The sequence below is a fragment of the Leptosomus discolor genome, chromosome 11, assembly GCF_034619465.1.
Source record: "Leptosomus discolor isolate bLepDis1 chromosome 11, bLepDis1.hap2, whole genome shotgun sequence".
Lineage (NCBI taxonomy): Eukaryota > Metazoa > Chordata > Aves > Leptosomiformes > Leptosomidae > Leptosomus > Leptosomus discolor.
Genome location: NC_141401.1, coordinates 20,951,328 through 20,964,959, shown reverse-complemented (window position 1 = coordinate 20,964,959; position 13,632 = coordinate 20,951,328). Strand labels below are relative to the sequence as shown.

At 36.0% G+C, this 13,632-nt stretch overlaps 1 protein-coding gene across 1 annotated transcript in view; it reads left to right on the top strand.

Annotated features, from left to right (window-relative positions):
• Positions 1 to 13,632, top strand: part of WDR72 (WD repeat domain 72) — a 109,304-nt gene that overhangs the window by 68,071 nt on the left and 27,601 nt on the right. The gene's annotated exons all lie outside the window — the stretch shown is intronic.

Genomic DNA, 13,632 nt, shown 5'->3' with positions numbered 1-13,632 from the left:
TAAACTTTTTTTTTTAGCCATTAGCTGAGTCTTAAAATTAAGTGACTTAAATTTTAGATCCAATCTTATTAGTGAGCCTTCTCTTGAGAAACTATAATTTATAATCTCGAGTGTGTGTGTCTGTCATGAAAATTTGTTACCTATCTGCTTGTTCCAGGGTACTAAAAATCATCAGTGATACTTGCTTCAGACCATGAAACAAAACCGTGTCTCTATGATTTAGACTGTTGGAATACAGTGAAACTCAAAATGTTTTGAATAATTGTCATAGATGAGTTTATAATCTGCTTACACTCAAGATTACTTGGAATTCTTTTATTTTTTTGTGTGATTTGGGACAAGATGCGTTGTAACTAAAATATCCCCCAGCTGTAAAGTTCGTATACAGTTTTGACTTCAAATTTCCTGAATTATCAGGTTGTATTTCAATGTGGTTACAACAAAAATGGAACTCTCTGAAAGTCACAAATGCAGATATCTGCAAACTCCAGATGTGTTTAGGTATTTTGGTTTGTTTCAAAACTTATAGTAGATGAAAAAACATTTTTTATGTAAAGAGTGCTGGAGTGATTACAACAGGCTAGTAGGTACATGTTGTTTAATTCTAATTATTAATGCTTACACAAGTTATGAATTCAGGGGGGTTATGACAGCTTTCCGCTATCTGAAAGGGGGATTTGATTGCTTATATGTCTAGTAAAAGATTTTTACTGTCATTTTGTTCTTAACTCAATTATTTGGAGGTTATTCAATAAACAACTAGAAAATTGCTTTGCTAGAATGAGCACAGTGTTCCTATGCATTTATACTGACTAGGCCTTTTTTCATACTTCATGGTCTGACCTACATAAATATATCCTACAAAGCAGAGTGGATTTTAACATATCATTGTTCAGCAATTGAATGTATTCTGGAATAGATAAAAAACATACAGGAAGACTAGGAAAGAGATGATACGCTCTAAGTATTAAATATCATACTAGCTTTCATTTTACTCTCATTTCCATTCATGTTTTAGCTCGTTGCATTATTTATCACAGTATGTAAATAGCACAAATATTTTTGTTTTGGTTTCTGTAGTTTTCTAATAGGCACTGCAAACCTTGATGGGTTTATTCAGAAATGAACAAGTTCTTTTTTGTGATTTCTAAGATGCTAGAAAGTAAAAGTGTCTGTGGCATGTCATGATATGCAGAAATTATTAAAAACCCATCCAGGACAAAGTCTGCAACCAGTGTAATTGCTAAGACAAGTAATTATGTCTGGTTTTAGTTGTTCATCTGATAGGTATGTCATATCTTATTAAATACTCTGTATTTGTGGGTTGTACAGTAACTGTCGTCTTGTGCAACATCGAGGTAAAGGTTAAATATTGTTTCAGGTTTTTAAGTCAGAATTCAAGACTAGGATCATGCACTCTGACCCAAAATAAAAGTATCTGAATCTTGGTTGCCATCATCGTTGTATTGTATTACATTTTTGTTTAATTGGAATTAACAGAATTGAGCTGGAGATGTTTAATTCAACAAGTTTCCGCTGAAGTCAATAGAAGTTTTCTTTAAAAAGTCAGACAGAACTTTCAGGATTTGACCTTCAGTTTTTATTATCTTTAAAGTTTATAGTATATTATAGAGTTGTCTCTTCAGAAAGCTCCTGCATCTTTACATAATGTTTAAGGGTGGTAACGTTTAGACAAGAGGTTCACTTGCTGAATAATTTAAAATGCCATATTTTAGTCTGTGGTTCCTTACAGACAGAATTGCTTGTTAATTGATTAAAAAAAAAAAACAACCACCACACCAAACCCATAATATATTTTTTCCGTAAACAAAGTCAAGGAATTAAAAAAGCCATTCACGTAAAGCATGCCAGAGAAAGGGTTAACCATGTTCTGTCCTAGTACATTCTCCCATTGTTGCTAAAAGGAGATATAAATGCAAACAATTGCAATTTCTTTATGTTAATGCCCGAGATAATCACTTTGGACCTGTTCCAAACATATTGATAGCAAACTCGCCGTTGATTTCTGCAAGCTTTACTTCAGTTCTTCAAAGAAGCAGAGGTTTTCCCTAATTTTTTTGACATTCATCATAATTCTGAAAGTACATTGCAGTTTATCCCTTCTTGCCTTTTTCCTAAACACTGATAATCTCAGGTTAATGGTATCATTGAAGAGGTTGTCGGTGTGATATTGTTTTCCACTGCTATCTGAGTCAGAGCTTAAAAATCTGTTTATCCACTTTTATTTTCATAAACCAAGAGGAACTAAGTTTGCTGGCATTCCTTGTTCATTTTTCGTTTGTAGCATTTGATCTTATGACATACATCTCTAGTCCCTACCCAGCCATGTGCAGAACTTCTTTGATTGGAGCAAAAATGGTGGCAATACCACTGTTCTCATATGACAGCCAAGCGACTGGTTATGGAGAAACTGGATAGTCCTTCCTGTAGTCGATTTTAACCCTGTCTTCAACAGTATTTATTGCCTATCCTCAAGGCATTCTGCATGGAGTCATCTACATGGAAATCTCAAAATACTTGCAAGAGTAAGAGTTAGAAATGGGGTTCCTTGACCTCCAGTTGTGTATAGGACTGTGATCTCCTTTTAGCTGCTGCGCTGAAAGAGTTTCCTATGTGGCATTCTTGGATACCTATATATTCTAATGCATAGGGAACCAAAACTTTTCTACCTGAAACAGCGTTATAGCATACAAGTTCTTCTGGAATTGTGTGCCTCAAGTTTTTGTAAAATGCGAAGTGCTGGATTTATTTACCTTTTAAGAAAATCGTGAGGATAAACGTGTTTAAGAAGCTCATGCTTGGATATTAAATTGAGGAACTGATGTATGTGATATTCCAGGAGTGTCAAAAACTGGAAAAGTGAAAGAAAAGCATGAAGTACAGACTTTATTCCTAAATGCAGAATATTATTTTAACTGCCTCTTATACTTGTGAAAATTTTAAATATGAAAAATCACACCACTAAGACTAGATTGCAATAAATTCTGGTTTGCATTTAAAAATTTGTAGTTTAAGAAACTGTTAATGATTCAGGCTTTTAAGTATATTTGAAAGCTATTAGCTATAACCTCATCTTTTGTATGTGGTTTTGGAGCTCTTTAAACCATTCAATTAAATAAATTGGTTCTTGCAGGAAAAAAGCTCCTGCTGATAAATACCAGAGTGAAATTAATGGTGGCAATTGAATTCCATAGGTTAGTGTAAAGAATTGTCAAAGACTTATCTAGAATATAACAATATGTTTTCTTAAAATGAGGAATCCATTCAGTAATGGTAAATCAATGAAAGGCGGGATATAACAGCTTCTGTTCACTAGAAAAGTATAGTGACCTGCAGCAGAGGATTTCAAACACTTCTATTGTCTGGGTTTCAGAAATCTCTCCAGTTGCAGACAACTTTTTATATGTCGACTCCTAGGAAGCCATTCTGTGACTGTGTCTTTCTGTATAGCAAATGGATCTTCTTGGTGCCTGCAAAGTCTTAAGGTTTTGTCAAGGAAGTGCAGAGAAGGAGAAAGGCTGTTCTGTGCCTGATAGTTTCTTTCATTTTGTCATCTTGTTACAACCTACTGCCTTTTCATATTAGTCTAAGTATGCATTCTGACTCTGTATTGAAACAAACAAAAAAGACCCAGGAGACACTCCTGACTGAGCATTAGTCTGTTTGGACCATTGATATCACAAAGATTGCATAGCATTTCAGTGATAACTTGTCCTTGGTTGCCTGATTACTGGGGAAATAACTTTTAGGGGTGTAAAATGCGTTGATACTCTTATTTACTGTAGTCACGTTAATATAATTTGTACTGTTTGTGTTCTGGTGAAATGCTACATGCCCAGACAACTTGAACAACATCTGAGGAACCAATTTCTGGCTTAACACTTTACGTTCAGATAAAGGTACATTTGTACCCATATCCTTACATTTCCCTTACTGTGTTAGTTTAAGTTTGGATTTGGGCTTGTGGTGTATGTGATGTACTCAGTCTTTGAAACTGCTCGCCTTGCTGTGCCTGCATTCCATATCCAACAAGGATGAAGGAATGGGGCAAAATCTGGAGAAAGGTGTCTGGGCAAAATGTGCTGGAGTCCTAGAAATCCATACAACCACAAAATGAAAACTATCAGTGTAGCTCTCAGGAAATCTCTCTTCTCTTGTGGATTGGCTACTCGTACTAGCGGGGATGAAGTCAGGGAGGGGAGGAGGAGAAACCCATGGGAGGATTTCTGATAAACAACAGAAAAGGCTAAAGAAAAGAGGAGAATGGGGTACGAAGGAACCGGAGGTAAAAAGAAAAAAGTCTAGGAAAATGGAGAAGAAAAAAATTAAATAGAAGCATGGCAATGTGAACATGTACAAAAGGTTTCCAGTTTTCCAACAGAAATCACAACCAGAAAACTGGTTGCTGATAAAAAGAAAAAAAATCAAGAATAGAATTTGATCCCATTTCTGGTACGAAAAAGGCTATTGAGATTAGTTGGAAGTAGAAAATGAGGAAATTTTTATAGTGTGCATGATTTTGGATTGAAGGAAATTGAGAAAAGATATAATAAAATAGACAAGCAGTTAAGAATCCACATCTCCTAGAAGCATGGGTTTTGAAGAGCACAGGAGAAAATGCTCCTTTTTATCACATTCAAATCACATGAAAGAAGAAAGACAATTTAGTTGTCTGAAAGAAAACCAAAGACAGTAAGAAGCATCTTTCATTATGACAGACATCCTAAAGGAAATCAAGTGAAGGGTTTGAGTTAGTTTTTATAATTTATTTGTTAAACTCACAAATCTTACTGGTTGGGTTTGTGTTTTTTTTTTAACATGCAGATATTTGAAGAAACCTGAGGTGATATACCCTATACAGGCTGTTTCAAGACTTTATTGCTTTAGAGAAACCTGCTGCTTTCTCAGACTAGTTTGGTTTTTCAAGGGTATTGAGGTTAAGTATCTTCAGTTTAGCATATGAAGGTCTAGAATATATTTCCAGAGCTTGTGTTTCCACTGGCCAAAAAGTGCAACAGGACTAATAGATTGCACATAGTAGTGATTAAATTACATGTATATGAAGCCACCCTAAATTCTTTTCAAGCACAACATTTCTAGTTTGTATGAAAATGCTGCTTGCAAAATGTAATGAGAGCTGATCTGGTTAGGTCAAAGTAGAGTCCTGTTCATGTGAGTTGGAATCTGAATCAGGCTACTATTGTCATGAGGTAAGCCTAGGTTTTGGTAAAAATGAGTGAGAAAGTTGACATGAAGGAATGTCAAGACTGTTTGTTGTCAAGAATGTTTACACTTCAGGAATTCTTTTCATACATGGATCCTCCAAAATGCATGAACTGAAATGTCCTTCTGAGCCTCACAGTATCTGTGATTAAAACATGAGTATTTCAAATGCAATTGATCAACTGTCCCGCTTCCTATGTAGTCTTTCTGCTTTGAAGTATTTCCAAACTTTAGTTTTAGTTTTAGAGCGACAGCTGAACCAAACATTACGGTTATATTTTCTTGTAGTTGTTACTTTGCAACTGGTTTGTCTTTGCTTCAGATATCTTCCTGTCTGGCATGTTACATCTTCCACCTGGATTCTTCCAGGCTGTTTTATTCCTTTACGTTCTCATCTTGCTCTTCTTCTTTTTCCCTGAGAAACAAGAACGTTAAAAATTATCTCCAAAATGAAATTTCCTTTCTCTGTCCAATCTGTTGTTCTTATTAGTGCAAACATTTCAGCCAACAGGAACAGGAAGGTTTTTAGATGGAACTAAAGTTTTGTGCTCCTGGACAAGTTCATACACATAACAAAATTCGCTGAACTATTAGACTTACTTCAGGCTGTTTTAAAAAAAAATTTCCGCCATGCCAGTTTTGTGTGTGTGTATTAGCAATAAGCACTGTAAGAAATAATTGTATAATCAACATTTCATCACTATTGATGAGAATTAGATTCATCTGTAATCTCATTTTAGTCTGTTGAAACAGCAAACCAATTAATCTAGCATTTGCTTGATGAATGGACTTGGAGTGTAAGCTGGTGACAGCAGTAGCTTTCCCATGGACTGAATATGTATTAAAAATGAGTGTATTACATCCTAGTTTCATATTACAAATATTTCCAGTAAAAGAATACAAATCAATGTTGTATTTTAGCATCTAACCTGTGGTTTAGCTATACCACTGTATCATGTCCTATATATCCAATTAAAACTGTATTTTGATCTAGTAGTCTTTAATATTAGTGGTCAAGTACTAAAGGAAGTAAGCTTAAAGACTCATTCTAGAACTACAGCTTATTTTGTTCCATGCATCATATATTTTACCAGAGAACTCCTTAATGTAGCAAAAATCAGATTTGGTGTGTATTTTTACACAAATCAAATTGTACAGGCGCCATCTCAGACTCCTCCAAAACATTAGGAAGGATAGGATTCACTGGGCAAGGAGGCAGTAAGGATGACATGTATTCCAAATTCAAATACATGATGTAGTTTGCACCATTTTGGTTTTTGTGTGCTTTTATCAGTATTTACGGAATGGGAAGAATCTCTGATATACCTTCTATTTAGATCTTTAAAAGGAAACAACTTTTTTGGGCTGTTAATACAAGCATGTAAAATTATCATTTTTAGTCTCTATAGTTTATTTAGATGTTCATTTGCAAGTTTGCAAACTCCACATTTAAAGCAGTGTCCCCAGCTTTTTTGGAGCAAGCCTGCTCTCCTCTGTCACCTTCTGGTTTTGTTTTTTTGGGGGGATTTTTTTTTTTTTTGAAGAGCAACCTCTTCCTTATTCTGAATGTCTCCTTGCCTGTATTGTTGTTAGCCAGAATGTTCGGGCTTGCAAACAGCATAGAATTTGTAAGTTGGAACCCTGGGTTTTTTATGACTTAATTTGGCATACAGAGCCATGGGTCAAATAAGCCTCCTGGTGTTCCCTTAGAACTGGAAGAGATGTAAACATACCGTGGAAAATGAGTGTGTAAGTCACAATGTAATGTTTTAATTTCTTGTGTGTCATGCTTTTTTTTTAAATCAAGCTGTGTCCGTATAACGTAAGTCTGTATTTGATCGAAAAAGGTAGTGAGAACAAAACCTATTGTTGTATCCCCCTGTTTAGGTTACATTTTGAAATTTGTCTTTCCCCTGTTTTAACTTAGCACTATGCAGGATATCAACTGCTCAGAGTCTCTCCTGTCCATTGTCCACATGGTGAAGTAACTCATAGGCCTGAATGGTATTTCCCTACTTCACTCTTTATTTGTCCTTCTTCCACTCACCCAGCTTCTGTAAAAAACTTGTGAATAAAACAACACAAAAAGAATACTTTAGTTCTAAGTGTAACACTTCTCTAGAATTTGTTGTGCTAATAATTCTTGCAAAGCTGAAGATTCTCAATTATGGGTCTATTATGAGAAGCAGACTGGGGCTGGGGGAAGCACGTCTGTGTATAGTCCATTATTGGTACTGAAACTTAGCCCTGTGCAAATAGCCACAGAGCAGAACAACACTGTCAGAAAACCTTTCTTGTATTTATAATAACCCCCCATATATAATTTTTCTGGGCTCTGTTGATGTTCCGTAATCTCCACCCTCCTGATACTACTTTTATTCATTTCTTCCTATAAAATTTCTTTGCTGTTTGATGTTCATGTACAATGTTTACGGGTGCACGAAGGTCGGGATAGACTCAAATAGCTCTTACCCTAGAAGCACTGGAGACCTGGATGCCTTTCTGAGAAAGGAGTGGTTCAGGAAAGGATGGATAAAGAAGAGGATCCCCAGGTAGAAGAGTTTTCTTCTCCATATTATGTGATTATATTGCTGCCCTGGTTGAAAAAGGTTTGCAAGAGTTTGTTAGTATATTTTTCTTTGGGCTCTGTTGCCTGGCTTTTGCTTATTGTGAGGAATAAAATCTTGCTGAGAGGATTTGATTGCAGTTAGCTATGGCTTGTGTTGTCTTGGGCTGTTGGGAAGCCAGACCAATCTGTAGAGTGCAGTTAACCGTTTTTCCCATGCTTTGATTAGTCTTGTGATTGGAACAGCATCTATTAAATTTATTTTTTAGGATATGTGAAGCAAGGTAGCTCCCAATTTTGAATCTTCTATTTTTTAATCTTTTAGAAGATACAGAATTGGTTTATGAACCTATTTGAGATGTATTTGAAATGTTCCTGTCCTTGAATTTGAGAATATCTGAGTCCCCTCACTTATATGAAAGGAAACTATAAAATTAAGTCAACTCAAACGTTGAACTAAACAGTAATACAATAATTATCTGGCAGTAGGACAAGTTAGATGCTTTAATAGTATTTTTTGGTTTAAAAACAATACTTTCTTTGCAGAAAGAAATGACTTCAAACTATTGCTAATAATTTCCAGTAAGATAGAAATTTTCCATTATGCATTTTATGAAAAAAACATGGTAGAACTACTTTATTTATGGAAGTTTTCATTATTAGTATTGATATTATATAGCTAACACTCACCTAGCAGAGCAACACAACTGAACAGTGCTTGTCTCTAATAACCAGAGAGCTGTCTCGGCAAAGAAAAAATGGAAATAACTCAGCGGAAGCCTTTCTTACCTATCAAGCTTACCAGGAAAATATTGAACCAGCTGGAGGTACATGTATATCCATCACTATGTAGAACATTTATCAACAGAACTGTTAAAATTTCAGGATGGAGAATTTGTTCAGCTCTGCGTGCACTTCTGCACCTTCACACATTTTCAGAAGTCTTAGTGCATCCATTTGTATTTCATGTCTCATATGTAATCCAGAAACTAGTTTGCTTTTTATATGAAAATGAGCTCGTTGTTTCAGAGCAGATAAGTATTATTAGCAGAAATAATGTTTCATATTTGGATGGTACATAAAACTAATCAGCACAAGATTACTTCCAAATTCTGAAATTTAATAAGTATATTGTTCCGTATTTTCCCTCTCATGCCTGGTTCACATTTCATGTTTCAGCATATGCTTTATTTTAAGGCCCAAAGATCCACTAAGCACTCTGTCTTGCTTCAGTATTATACTTTAGTTCTTCAATGGTACTTACTAATAAAGATGGGAATTCAAATGTTAATGATACAGAAACCTTTCCAGTACATCTGAGGAAATTTTTTCTCAAAGTGTGTCAGCAGGAGATTCCCCACCCCACTCCTTGAAAAATTCAACTTGTATCATGCTTAAGATACCTATCACTAATTCCTAAAGACCAGGTACCTGTGTTGTTCTCATATGATGGATGTTGGTCTCATCACCTGCTGCACTACTAGAAGACGCTCAGATAGCCGAGTGAAGAGGGTGAAGTAGGAACTTGAATCCAGGAGGTATTTTCTGTAGAATAATTAATAGCTGGTCTGTGTATTCTTTTCCTCTCTACCACCCTTATATCAGGATAGCTTTTGGGTTTCCTTTTTCCTTTCCTTTTTTCCTTAAATAAATTTAAAAAGAAAGAAACAAAGTATGTCTGACATAAGTAAACCATGCCTGCTCAGTTTTATGTACCGATAATGTTCTATGGCCAAATTTTCTGTCTCTCTTGGAGATGGAGTGCTGTCAAGGTTTTGCATCTCCCCAGGCTGGAGAGTTTAATGCTGACAATGAACATAAATCTTTGTCTTAACTGAAGCAGCAATCTGTTTTTTAATGTTATGTAAGTTAAGCAGGCACTGCTTTTAAATTGTGTTTTCAGGAAAAAGTAGCATATTGATATAAATTAGGAAGATCTTCCAAATAGGTGTGTCCCAGATAATCTCAGCAGATTAAGGCCGTCTTCAAGCCGCAGGAAAGAATTCGTTATTTAATTAGTTTGTGCCTCTTGGACAGTTCAAAAGGAGCCCCTTTCACTAGTGACCATTGTTATTCCTGTCAAGGTATGATATATGGTGTATTATATAAATTACACTGCTGGCAATAGACTATATTAAGGTATAGTAAAAAAAATATCATGTGTGTAAACCCATGCTTTTCTGAATGAAATTTAATGCTTTAGTTGCATGGTTAGGAATGTTTTAAAATAGGATTTGTGTGTGGTGAAGGACTTATGTCGGTGACAAGCACACTAGAAATAAAGCTAAAGCATCAGTAGAAGGTCTGATCTAATAGACGTAGCAAGCAGATCTACCTTACCTGTGCAGGGACAGCAAGGCATATCACAAAAAGGAATAGACTGACAGACAGGGCAGACAACACCATGGTTTCCAGTCTTCTCGTGATAACTGTACATAGCAGCCATATTCGCAACTTCTCTGAAGTTCTATATCTTATAAGGGAGTAATTTCACACAGCCTGGAGTAAACTGGTTTTTGTGAAGGGTTTTGAATGGCCAGCACGAACATATGTTGTTGTTTAGTTATGCCCTAATATAGCTCACAGCTATTATAAGGCAGTGTTCTTTTTCACTCTTTGACTGTGCCTCTCAAAATATGCCTGTCACCATTTGTGTTCTACTACCTAAAAAGGCTTTAAGGGGTAGGGCTGCTCAGGAATAACTGCCCACCCTTCCTTCACTGCCCACCCACCCCCCAAGTCCTGCCAAAGTTGATGTTGCAGTTTGAACCTGAACTGTGTGATGTGGATGCGTTTTTCCTAACTTGTTGAGTGAACAACATGATAAGCATAATCTACTTTATGGAGAAGCAAGACTGATAATTCTGGAATGAGTGGTCAGATATATTACAGTACATTTGCTATCTTAAAAATAGATTCCTAAAATTGTATTATATTTTTAGGTCCATTAGATAGGAATATAATAATGCAAAATGAAGACTTTTCAGTATTTTTCCAGCGGTCTTTGTGTGATATTTGCAATTATAGATGAGATTTTAGAGTAGCCTGTGAGGGGGGAGCTGTCCTTCTTACAAAAGTTATTATTTTAGTGCTCAGTGCTTTCAGCAGTCGAGCCATAAAAGCCTTGCAACAAAACAAAAACCTTTAGGAACCCTGTTTATTGAATTCTGTTGGCTAAAACTGCCAAAAATAAATTAATAGCCATTACCACTGCAGTGCTTTTTTTGTTCACAAGAAAAATATCTTGACATATTTTTTCATTTTGTGATTGGTGCACATTTCAAGGGTATAAATTAATCTTCAAAGGATCCTAGGGAATATCTTTCCCGGACACTTCACTTATACATCACGTTGGCCATGTTAGCAATCTAATCACAAACCTGTAATTCAGCGGACAACAATTTCTTATTGTGAACAGCGTAGCAGCTTTTACTATCATTTAGGTCAGCCTAAGATTGCTGATGCACCATATGTTTCAGGCCATGGATGATGGATGGTATCCTCTGGTGCCCATCCCTAAGTGATTGGAAAGATTGAAGACACACAGTTCACTTAAGCTTGCTTACTATAACATCAAGTAATCAGCGTGATAGGCAAACCTGTGCTCTTTATGTCACACTGCCCAACTTTCTGCAGGGACATTGTGTCAAAAAAACAATCTAAGAACATTTCCAGATGACAGGCCAGTTACTAGAACAACCATTTAACAACTGGATTCATCTGAAAAACTGAGTAACATGGAAAAGTCAATACAGGTTTTTAAAACACCTTTATTTATGTGAACCAGACATGGTGTTTTGTTTTTAAAGGGTTTTTATTCTAAGGTTGAACTTACGCAATAGAAAGATGTAAAAATGCAATCCGCTCTATAGTTCAGCCTTTAAGATGTCAAAACATACTGTTCCCCATATTAATCAGAGAGAAATGCTACTTTGAAATTATTTTAAGTGCTTTAGAATTTCATTTTAAATTTCGTGGTGAGAAACAAAACCCATCAGTTTAAAGTTGTTTTTATTTCCCAGTACATGTCCCTACTGATAGCAGTCAGTTATTTTCATTTTTTGCAACTCCATTGGACCAGTATCTAAACCAGGCAATTGAGTGCATCTTTCTTTTTATCAGGTTGTACTGTGATGAGGAGTCTCTTGTACGATACAGGAGGAAAAATCTTCTGTGATACTCTAAATGTCATTTTGTGTAGAAATTCTGCAAGACTTGCAGCATGTATGCCATCAATCAGAATGAATCCATCCAAATGATATCAAGTGAGCTATTTAAAACATTATAATTTAAAACTACTGCTGGTGTACGTTCTTGCATAAATGGATATGTTTTTGTTGTAAGATAATGGAGTTGAAAGCTGAGTACCTAGGCCAAAGTATCTATATGCCATATCAACCATGAAAAAGGAGCTAGGCAGTTCTGCAAATTCAAACTCTGCAACGTGCTCATACAGCCTCTCATTAAAGACCATGTTTTTGTGTACGCATTTTCTAACTAGCAAGCATAGCTACTGCATGCACTTTGATTAAATAGCTCATAGAATTACAGAAAGTTTTTCTGAAGTAACTTTATTTTGAACACTAAATTCCAGTAGCTATTCTGTTCTTATTTTTTAATTTTGTCTCAACTTCTTTGTGTTACTTGATCAGTTACTGGTTTCACAGTTATTACATTGACCTAGTTAGGTGATTGTGGCCTAACACCAAAATAAACACACTTTTCATATTTGAAGTGTGCAGTTACTGTGAAGTGCTAGTAAAAATAGTTTTAAAAGCATTTGAAAACTAGCCATTCCAAAGTCAGAATTTCAAGGCAGCCTTTCTCTTGTCCTTTGATAGCTGAGACACTGAATTCCATAACCTCTAAAGTAAATATTAAACTAAGGTAATGGAAAGAAAAAGCTATTCTGAGGAAGAGAGTTTGGGGAGCAGGGATTAACCCTGACTTTAGAACCAAGGCCATCAAAGAGATGGGGGGGAAATGTGTTGATATTAGTAAGGCTCATCACTTAACTGCAGAGCAGAAACTGTTAGAAAGCTGAATAATTCTTTCAGACATTGCCTGAATATGTGAACCTGTCCATGTTAGACCTGTGCTTTTTACAGTCACTGATGCTTTGGTTGCTTACTGAGATGCCTCCTGGGGAGAGAGAATTTTGCTGGGCTTTACGGTGACTTGCTCTCATGTGAGGATGCTCCCACTTAAACCCTCACGCTGGAGCACTAGCGCCGAGAGCAACACAAATTGGAGTATCCAAAAGAATGAAAGCCTTTCAAATATAAAACGCAGTAGACAAGAATAGTTCAGTTGGAAGGGACCTACAACGGACCTGCAATGATCATCTAGTCCAGGCCACTTCTTTGGCCTTGTCAATGAGAGACACCTATGATTAAGGAAAAAGAACTTTGAATGTCTGAAAACACGTTTTTCTTCAAAGAAGAGTTAATGAGAGTGAATGAGAGCAACAGCTTTAAAGTTGCTTTAGCAACCCCATAAGCCAGATATACAATATGAAATAGGGTACAGAGTCAAATTCATATACTCCGAAAAATTATTCATGGAATTTTTTGCTTTTCTAAAATCAGAAGTGTCAGTCAATGTGACAATGCCTACAGGATAAATAGCCTTAGGCCGCAAATCTTTTCTTTCTCCTTTCCAACTGTTCTGACTTGGATAGCAGTGAAAACTACTGGTCGGCTTCATTTGAAAGTGCCCTGTAGAAGTTAATGTGGTTTTAGGTGCTAGTTTTGAAGTATCCAGAGTGAAGTTTGTGGAGAGAGAGGGCCAGAATTCCTGTAAGCAGGGTTTAGGTATTTAAG